This window comes from Leucopleurus acutus (assembly GCF_964270905.1).
Source record: "Leucopleurus acutus genome assembly, chromosome: 14".
NCBI classification, from domain to species: Eukaryota; Metazoa; Chordata; class Mammalia; order Artiodactyla; family Delphinidae; genus Leucopleurus; species Leucopleurus acutus.
Genome location: NC_139156.1, coordinates 2,798,136 through 2,808,826, shown reverse-complemented (window position 1 = coordinate 2,808,826; position 10,691 = coordinate 2,798,136).

Genomic DNA, 10,691 nt, shown 5'->3' with positions numbered 1-10,691 from the left:
AAGCCCATCTTAGTTCAGACTAGACAGGTTTCAAGTGTCATAACATTAGAGAGCACAGCTCTAGAGCCAGGGTGAGCAAACCTTTCGTGTAAAGGCCCAGGTAATAAATATCTTAGGCTCTGCCAGACGATGGTCTCCGGCACAACTGCTCAACCCTGCCTTGTTGTGTGAAAGCAGACACAGATATCACTTAAATGCTTGTGCTCGTGTTCCCGTAACAATGCACTTACAAGAAAAGCTGGCAGGACAGATGTGGCCCGAGGGCCAGAGTTTGCCGACCCCTGATGCGGGTCATTCCCCGCCCGAAACCATCACCGTCTCAGGACTCTCCAGCTCAAGCCAACAAACCCTCTTTTTACCATTTGCTCAAGCGATCATCAAATTCCCAGTTAAGATCTACCGTCTCAAGCTCCCGCCTGCTGCGGCCGCTGGGCAGCCCTCAATGGTGCCCTGGGTCAGAGTTTCCTCCCAGCTTTCTGTTCACTGCTCAGCCTTTGCTGCTCCTGCCCCCTTCCATCCGCAGTTCTCCTGAAAGCTTGGCATCACCTCTCCTCCCTCCCGCTCTCCCCATCTCCATTTCTCTTCTAGGAGGCATTGGCTGGGTTCTCCAGCCTTTGAAAAGCATGGGGGAACGTGAGGTTGACTTCATGAAGGCACACTGTCTCTCATGGACTGGAACCCCCAGCCCAGACCAGAAATAGGGAGGCCTGTCGGGCTGGTTCAGGGAGAGCTGGCCAGACAGGCAGGAATGGCCCTCCGGCCCTCCAAGTGCACGGCCTGCGTCCCTGGTCCCTGCTGCCTGGAGGCCCCAGCACCGCAGCATCCCTCACGGCTTGGGGTCAGCCAAATGGCTCCGTCTGACGACTTTAGCTCGCTCAGCCCTGCACAGGACATGATTTCCAAGTGACAAACATGAGCCTTGTGGCTCCCACATGCCGGAAACAAGCGATCCCCAAGTGACGGCGGCAGGCAGCAGACCTCCCTAGGTTTCCCTGCCAGGCCCCCGCCTTTCCGTGGGCAATTCCTTGTCCCCAGCTGGCCTCCGATGCTGCGCGGGGCCGGGAGGGACCTGACCAACGAGTTGCTGCCCTGAGGGTTCTGGACTTGGAGCTCCGTCGGCTGAGGCAGACCCGCTTGGGGGCCGTCGGCAGCCACGTGGAGAAAGCGGACGCGCCGCGCAAGTGAAGGGAACCAAGGGCGGGGAGCGGGGAGGCGGCTGGAGGGGCCTGGGGGCGTTCGCGGCCCTGGATGTCACATCCAGCCCTGGCTTGTGCTTGCTTTCCTAGGGGCTGAGTGGCTCTCAGAGACACGTCCAAGTCCTCTCCACAAGCCCCTGGCTGCCTTAGCCAGCTCCCATTTTGTTCTGACCACTTGCAAACACATGAGTCCTGTTAAGTCCTATTAGATAAGTACGATCTAATGCAAGTGGGCAAAGCGCAGTGAACGCACAGAGGGCAGAAAGGGGCAGGGACGGCCTGGGGGCTGCAGCCTGTCTGAGGCCAGAGGCGCGGAGCCTCCCTCCTCACCCGCGGTCCGCAGTCCTGGGTTTGGTTTAGCCTCCCCTGCCTGGGGCAGGAAGCACCTGCTCGTCTTCCATCCCTGGGGAGAGAAGCAAGAAAAGCAGCACGTCTCTTCAGAAAACACTTGTGACTCAGCTAATATCACACGCCGCTTTGGGGCATCACAGGGGTGAACTGGGGAGTGAGAAAGTCTCCAAGATGGGACAACGGGGGCTGCTCTTCACAACGTGCTTCCTGCACGGGTTAAATCGTGTCTCCCCAGGTGCACGTCCACCCAGAACCCTGGAAGGTGACAATTGGCAATAGGTCTTTGCAGGTGTCATTGGTTAAAGATGAGGTCATTCTGGATTAGGGTGGGCCCCAAATCCAATGGCTGGTGTCCTTGTAAGGAGAGGAGAGACACACACAGAGGAACAGAACACACAGGGACAACGTCCACGTGACGACGGAGGAGCTGCCATCCGAGGAACCCCAGCGAACGCCATAAGCCAGGGAGGCAGGAAGGATGCCCTGCGGCGTCCAGAGGGAGGGCACTGCTGCCACCTTGGCTTCTGGCCTCCAGACCGTGAGAGAATACATTCTGCTGTTTTAAGTTGCCCACTTCGTGGCACTTGGTTACAGCGGCCCCAGGACACTAGTGTGGTGAGCAACTCCTTAGTCAGGCCCCCCGCCAGGGCCGGGCGCCCACCTGGGCTTCTGGTTCTGAACTCTTAGCAGCCAGCGACTCCCCTGACACACAGCCCTCACTCTGCTTCCTGCAGCTCTGCGGACTCCTGGACCTCCTGAAGAATCCGCTCTGTCCTGGGAAGTACCCTGCCCACACCTGGAGACCCCCAGAGCCCCTTTACCTGGCTTCCCTTTGCCCTGTGAAAAAGGCCACTTTGACGGTGACCTCAGAGGATGCCAGTGCCTGTGTCTGCATCCGCCTCCCTCACGTACTGAGCTCCTGGCGGGGACCCCAGCCCTGGCCATCTCCACGCTTGGCCGGAGAGGACGCACTTAAGGAAGCACCAGTTGGGGCTTCACCGGCAAAGCAGGGATTTGAGAAACAATTGTTCCTGTTCATCACGGGCCTGATGTATCCGTTCCAAACTCTTGTTGCCTGGATGGATTCATTTCTCCTCATGACGTCTGACGGGGGTCATGCTCCGATCCCCATTTGGTGTGTGAGGTGACGGAGGCCTCACATGTCCAAGTGGTCCCGGCACCCCTGCCAGGAGATGGGGCCTTTCAAGAGGTGACTGAGGTTACAGGAGGTCATCAGGTCATCCGCTAGGACTGGTGTTCTTACGAGAAGAAACACTGGATACACGTGACCACAGAGGACAGACATGTGAGGACACAGGGAGGAGGTGGCCGTCTACAAGGCAGGGAGAGAGGCCTCAGGAGAGCCAACCCTGCCCACACCTTGATCTTGGATGTCCAGCCTCCAGGACTGTGGGAAGATAAATTTCATCTTGTTTAAGCCCCCCAGCCTGTGGTACTTTGTTACAGCTGCCCTAGCAGACAAATACAGCAAAGCCTCCTTGATCTTATTTATTTGTCCTTAAAATTCAATTTTTAAAATCGATTCATTGGTTGATACTCTGCCATATTCCAAGATGGGTGCGAGTTTTTCAAAATCTATGCTGGCAGGTCGAGGGTTGCCGTGAACATTGTTGGAAGCCCCCCCGCCCCCCCCAGGGCTGCGAGAATGATGCTCTACCTTTCCAGGCCCGTGGCTCAGGGGCTCACGTTCCACGTGGTGGTTTCACGGGTACCAGTTTGCAGCCCTGATGACGGGTCACCGGTGGCAAGATGCCGTGACAGCACGTGGGCAGGTCACTGGTGTTGTGTCCAAAGCATTGTCAGTGTTTCCTCAGGTTTCACACTGCTTGTATGATACACAGTAGAGGGTTCCGGCCTCTGAGCTCTTCAGATCCTTCTCCCACAAAAGTTAGGAGGCACCCACGTGCCCCTGCAGAGTATTCCCTGTCAGGCGATTTCAAGGGATGCTCACAGAGGAGCTTTTTCCTCTTCTGAAATGCACTTAGAAATGGTGGTGTTGTTGAGGATTCCAAGTGCTCCCAAGTACTGGGATGTTCTCCCTAATTTGAAATGTTTTCCCCTCAAGCTCCCAAGAATTGATGCAAGCGTGCCCAGTGTTCAGGTTTGGATCAGAGCTCCAGCGCTGGCTGCTGCAGCAGGGGGTAGAGAAGGAATTCAGGCGCTCTAGTCGGGTGATGAAAACCGCTGCGTGCACACTGAGACACAGAAAAGGAGCAGCTGAAACCGTTTCCTTGTGGGGTCCCAGTGAGAAACGGGCCTGTTAGTCCCATGGATGCACGGAGGGGGCCAGGCAGCGACGCGCGTGGCAGGTGAGCGCACCGAGCCAGGGCCAGGCGCTGAGGTCCTCTGCGCTTCTCTCCTCCAGCCGCGCTCCTGAGCGGGGAGGACTTGCCTGGGGACTTCCCCACACCCGTGGCTCGTTGGCCATAAAGGAGGTCCTATGAAGCCCCAGACCACCGGGTATAAACAAGTGCCCATGACCTGGACTCCAGGCCCGAGATCTGCCAGGGAGCATGGCCCCGGCCAGTGAGAGACAGGAGTCAGGTTGCGGCGTGACATTGGCCAATGCCACAGGCTGTGCCTCAGAGCAGCAGGACCTGGGTGACACCCAGTGTCCTAATGGCTCACAGGGCTAAAGGGTCCTGAGTGAGGGGACACCCACACACCCTCCACCACGCTCACAGCCCCGAGGATTGTGAGATGAAAGCAGAATGGTGGTCTCGAGGGGCTGCAGGGCAAGGGAGAAACGGGGCATTTATTCATGGGAACAGAGTTTCGGCTTTGCAAGGTGAACAGTTCCGGAGACTGACTGCACAGCAGTGTGAATATACATAGCACTACTGATCTATACACTTAAAAAAGGTAAATTACACTGAAGACAGGGAATTTTTATGTTGTGTGCATTTTACCACAATGAAAAAGAAATGAAAAAACAGCAAGTCCCAGCTGTAACAGTCAGCTTAAATAGGTTCCTTTAAAATCGTTACTTTAAAATGAAAACTCAGATAGGCTGGGCACAAATAGATGGAAAAAGACATGCCCTGAAACCAGTAAGCATAAGAAGGCTAGGCTGGCGACATTAACACCAGACAAAACAGAACTCAGATAGCAGTAAAAGAAAGGAGGAGGAACATCTCATCATGACTAAAACGTCCACTCATTGGGCTCATCAGGCATGTGGACACAGAGCCAGCACTCCGGTCCCCTGTCCACAGGTAGAGTCCCTGCTCTCTTTCCCTCTCTGGCTCCCCTGCCCCAGGTCAGGCAGAGTGGTAGGCTGTGCCCTGCCATCCCAGCAAGACAATCTCTGGCGAGGGCGGAATTGTCCAGAACTAACCTTTCGCTCGGGCTGCGTGTCCAGGTCAACGGCCTGCCCCTGGGCTCGGCCACCAGCCTGCCTGCACGGGCCCACGGGCCCCGCCCACAGACAGCATCGCAGGCTGCAGCCCAGAGCAGAGAGGCCAGAGGGGCTGGGCAGCGGCGGCCAGGCTTGCCCAAGGGAGGGTGTTCCTGGGAACTCTGCACTGGAAGGCACAGGGGAGCAGGGCAGAGGGGAGAGCCCCACTCCTGAATCTGGGGTTTTCCTTCCTGTTTTAGTCAAAGCAGGTACCAGCATGTGAGGAGTGGACACAGCCCTGATGTGTCTGGACCTCAGGGCTCTGAGCATGGGGGAGGGTGTGTGGACGTCCCTCAGTACTCGGGGCTGTGACGGAAACATCTCTGCATAATGTCTTCAAGGTTCACCTATGTTGTAGCTTGTGTCAGGATTTCCTTCTTTTTAAGGCTGAATAATGCTTCCTTGTATGTATTTACCACATTTTGCTTATCCTTTCACCCATCGATGGACATATAGGTGGCCGCCCACTTTTGGCTACTGTGAATAATGCTGCTATGAACATGGTGTACAAATATCTGTTCAGGTCCTTGCTTTTCGTTCTTTTGGGTATGTATGTAGAAGTGGAGCTGTCGGATCATACAGTAATTCTGTTTTTAGTTTTGAGTAATTACCACACTGTTTTACACGGCAGCTGCGCCATTGTACATTCCCACCAATAGTGCACAAGGATGCCAATTTTTCCACATCCTTGCAACCTGTTATTTTCTGGGTTTTTCACTGTCGCATCCTAATGAGTATGAGGTGTGGGTCTTGCTTCTTAAAGTCCATTCTGACACCCTCTGCCTTTTAATTGGCATGCTCAGTTCACTAAAATTTAATGTAATTTTTGATGTGGTTGGATTTAGGCTAATTTAAGTATTTGTTTTCTTTCCATTCCCTCCGTTTTGTGTTCCTCTGTTCCTCATTTTCTGCCTTCTTCTGGATTAGTTGAATATTTTTTAAAAATCCATTTCAATTAACCTACTGTGTTTTAGCTACACCTCTGTACATTACTCTATTAGTGGCTGCTTACAGATTAAAGTATACACAATACGCATCCTTGACTTTTCGGTCTAGTTAGAGTTAATACTGTAGCAGCATATGTAAAATGTAGAAACCGTATAATTGTATAGGTCCATGTGTCCCCCCAGTCCTTTAATCTATAGCTGTCATGGGTATTGTATCCACATACATAATAAACCCCAGAAGAAAATGTTACAGCTTTTTGCTTTAAACAGTCTTATGGGTTTTTTTTTGTGGTACGTGGGCCTCTCACTGTTGTGGCCACTCCCGTCACGGAGCACAGGCTCCGGACGCGCAGGCTCAGCGGCCATGGCTCACGGGCCCAGCCGCTCCGCGGCATGTGGGATCCTCCCGGACCGGGGCACGAACCCACGTCCCCCACATCGGCAGGCAGACTCAACCACTGTGCCACCAGGGAAGCCCCAGTCTTATGTATTTTAAAGAAATTAAGATTTTAACATTCATTTATATGTACCCACATATTTCCCAGTTTTGATACTCTCCATTACTTCTCTAAAATCTGAATTCCCAACTGGTATCATTTCCCTTCAAAGAACTTCTTTTAGTAGTTCTCATAAATAGCAACAGATTCTCTGTTATTTAATCAGAAAACATTTTCCTTTTTGAAGGATACTGTCCCTGGTTACAGACTCCTGGGTTGACGGGTTTGTCTTTCAGCATCAAACACATTGTTCCACTGCCTTCTGGCCTCCATAGTTTTTGATGAGAAGTCTGCAGTCACTCAGATCGTATCCTTCACGTACAATGTGTATAGTTTTTCTTTGGCTGCTTCAGCGATAGCCTCTTCCTTTGATTTTCAGCAGTTTGATTATGATGCTCAGACATGGTTTTATTTATATTTATCTTGTTTGGAGGCTCACTGAACCTTTTGAAGTTCAAATTTAGGTGTTTCACCAAATTTAGGAAATGTCTTGGCCACTATAACTTTGAATACTTTTTTCTCCTACATTCTCTGCTTTCTCTCCTCTCGGGATTCAAATTGCATATGTGTTAGATGTTTTGATATTGTCCCACAGGTTCCCAGGGCTCTCTTCATCATTTTCAACCTGTTTTCTTTCTCTTCTTCAGATTGGATGATTGACATTCATCTATATTGAAGTTCACTGACTCAGATTTTAATCTATTATCTCCGTTCTGGTAATAAGCCAATCCCCTGAATATTTTAGTTCAAATATTTTTCAATTATTTTTTTCAGTTCTAGAATTTCTTTTTGGTTCTGATTTTTATAATTTCTATTTCTTAGCTGAGATTTCTTATCTCTTCTTTCACTGCCAGCATATTTTTCCTTACTTAATTGCGTGTAGTTATAATATCTTCTTTAAAGTTGTTGCCTTCTAATTCCAGCATCTTGGGGGTCACCTCAGGATTGTTCTCAGCTGATTGACTTTCCTCTTGAGACTGAGTCACATTTTCCTGTTGTTTTTTTTTTTCATATGTCAAGCAATTTTAGACTGTATGCTGAATGTCATGTATTGGAATGTTATGTTGCAGAGATTCTGGAGTCTATTCTAATCCTCCAGAGAATGTTGACTTTTTTGTTTTGGTAGGCAGTTAACATGACTGGACTTAAATTGCAAACTCTGTCTTTAGTATCAGCCCAAATCACAGCGCAGATCTTTTATTTTAGCTAAACTGCTTTGATTCTACCTACAAGCATGTGTGGTTCAGATATCAGTCAGAGATTTGGGCAGAGTTTTTTCTTTTTGTGCAGAGTTTTTAGTTTTTATATGCAAGAGGGTTAGGTCCAGTAGGAGTTTACTTGGCTATACCCGTATGCTTGTTTCCAACACACAGGTGTTTTGTTCACCTGTCACAAAGCTGGGAAGCCTCTGAGCAGATGACTCAGTGACAGGTAGAAACAGAAGAGATTAAGGAATAAAAGGTTAACTCTCTCTAGGCTGAGGGCAGAGCCAGCTGTGGGCAAATCTGCCGGTATTAGTCTGCTCAGGCTGCTACCACTATGTGGCTCAAACAACAGAAGTTCATGTTCTCACGGTCCTAGAGGCTGGAAGTCCAAAAGTAAGGTGTCAGCAGGTTTGGTTTCTTTCTGAGGTCTCTCTCCTCAGCATGTAGATGGCTGTCTTCTCCCTGTGTGTCTGTCTTTTCCCTCTGTGTGTGTCTGTGTCTTAATCTCCTCTTCCTATGAGGACAACAGTCATATTGGATTGGGACCCACCCTAATAACCTCATTTTAACCTTAAATACCTTTAAAGACTCTTTCTCCAAATAGAGTCACATTCTGAGTTACCGGCAGCTAGGACTTCAATATATGAAGTTTGAGAAGGAAACAATTCATCTCATAACACTGCCCTTCAAAGGCTAAGGACTGCCCTCTCTTAAAAGACTGTAATTAATTCAGTTGATCCACCCAGTGGCACCCATGTTATCCTTATATTATGATGAGGAAACTGAGGCTCTGGAGGACGCAGTCATGGAGCTACTGAGTGGCACATCTGGTGCCCACTTCCCACAACAGCCTGTCTAACTGGGAGCCCATTTTGGGTCTTGGGCTCTGGTCCTCCAAGCCCAGTAGGTCGTGGGCACCACCACACACCTCAGGACCTCCCAACACAGTACCAAAAGTACCAACTGGGGCAGAGCCCATGTTGGACAGAGGGGTCCAGATAGTTCTGTGGGCTCTGTCTGTGGCTCAGAACTGCCTCCTGGCAGCACCAACAGCCTGACCCAGAGGCAGGCAGCTCTCTCCTCAGGCCCCCAGCACCAGGGCCGGAGCATTTCTAAAAGCCCTCACCTGAGAGGAGGGCTCCTCGCTCATCGGCAGCTGCCTTCTGGCTGTGTGGTGTTGTGAGCATCCAACGTCTCCACGGTCTGTATCTGACGACCCGAGCGAGAAGTGACGTGGCTCCACGTGGGTGTGAATCACTGTACAGTGTCTGAGTTCCCAGAGGACGGCCTGGCTACACAGCCCACCTCAGGGACTGCTGCGGCAATGAAAGCTTCTAGAGATGTGTCCTCTATGCAATGGGGTTGGCTCTTCCGAGGTGTAGCTGGAGGGAAGATGTGACACCTGGAATGAACAGAATTGGAATGTTTTGGAAAACTTGGCTTCAATGTCATGTTAAAGTGCAGATGATATTGAAGAGCACGGCACAGCCCTGAGCCATGGGCCAGCCTGGACCATCCCTGAGCCACCTGGAAGTCTGGGTGGAGATGGTGGAGGGGAGGGAGGGGACGGACAGGCAGAAAGGCTGCTGGCGTTGCAGTTCTGCACAGCTCCATTGCTGGCTCATTTTACATGGCAAAGAACATTTTTAACCAAGCACTGCTGCCTTCCCCCAGCTTGACTCATGCAGTCTTATGGATGCAGTGTATTCATGCAATTTGCCTCAATTACACTGTCTGGGGAACAGCTTGGCAACCCATTAATCTGCGGGTAAAGTACTTGATAAACAAATTCAGAGAAGGATCGCTCACAACCCTGAATTTCACCAGCTCCCTTCTTGCACAAAGAGTCTGGGTGCTTGACCTCCCAGGACGAAGCGATCGGCTCTGTCCTGGGTCTTAAGAGCCTGCCCTCCCCATGGGGTGGCCACTGCCAAGTCCCACCCCAGCGAGGAGGTGCCATGCACAGTGCATGTGCACCTGCCATCAGGTAACTCTAGCCCAACATGTTGCCCCGTGTAGGGTCACAACAGGAAGATATGCAATTAAAGGGACAAAAATACCCCAAGGAAATCAACACGGGACTTAGTAATATCAGACACATAGGTGACAACTGTCAGACAATCAGTCAACAAGGGGCCCCGTGTCTGTGTGATCCCGGCTAACCCATTATGATCTTTGTGAAGTGTCCTTCTGGGGGGTCCGGATCTGCAGATAGGAGGGGAAACCCCTTCCCTTTTATTAGCAGCTAAGCTCTTTATACTTCAGCCATATTGCAGCAGGTTAGAAGTCTAAGCTTTATTGTCTTATGTTATTGAAAATCCAGGTTCCGGCGGCCTTCTCCCTCAGGTCACGCTTTGTCTGCGAATACATTCTCATTTTTCCATGTACGGAGAGCGTCTGGAGAGAGGCAGGAAAGATTAGGGCTGTAATATACTTGAATCCAGTTTATTTGCCTAGCCAGAAACTTCCACCCTCCGCAATTGCTTCCCACCCAAGATGTTGTCTTTAATTCTTTCGTGACAGGAAGAAACACCGGCGCCGGCTCCCAGCAGGTCCAGGCAGAGAGGAAGGGCCTGGGCCCTGAGGGATCCCTGCCAGTGGGGAACAGGGGTCCTGTTCCTGCCACAGACTGAAGTTTCTGGTTCTGAACTTCTCATTTGTTTAGGAGGAATGCATCTTCAGTGGCACGTCATTCATCAGAAGAGAAACACGTTCATTAGAGAACGGCAGGTGCAGAAAAGCCCCCTGGCCCGTGATTCCTGTCACGGCCGCTCCCTCGTGCTTGGTGTCCTCCGGGAGCATCTTGTCCCCTGGCTGCCGGCTCCTGCGCAGGTGTCGGCCCCGACCAGGGTGGTCCCCACAGCCGCTGCTAAGGTCCACCTTAGCCTGTGTGACCGCCCCTCCAGACTTTGCCGCTGGACACACACAGGAAGCCTGGGAGGGAAATGATCTGGGGGGATTATTTTGTTAATTAGTTTGCTCAATTTAAACGATGGGACAGCAGGGTCCAGTTGCCTGGACGGTGCCCTCCCCATCCCCAGCCTGGCAGAACAATGCCTGCCTTGGCTTTGGACTGC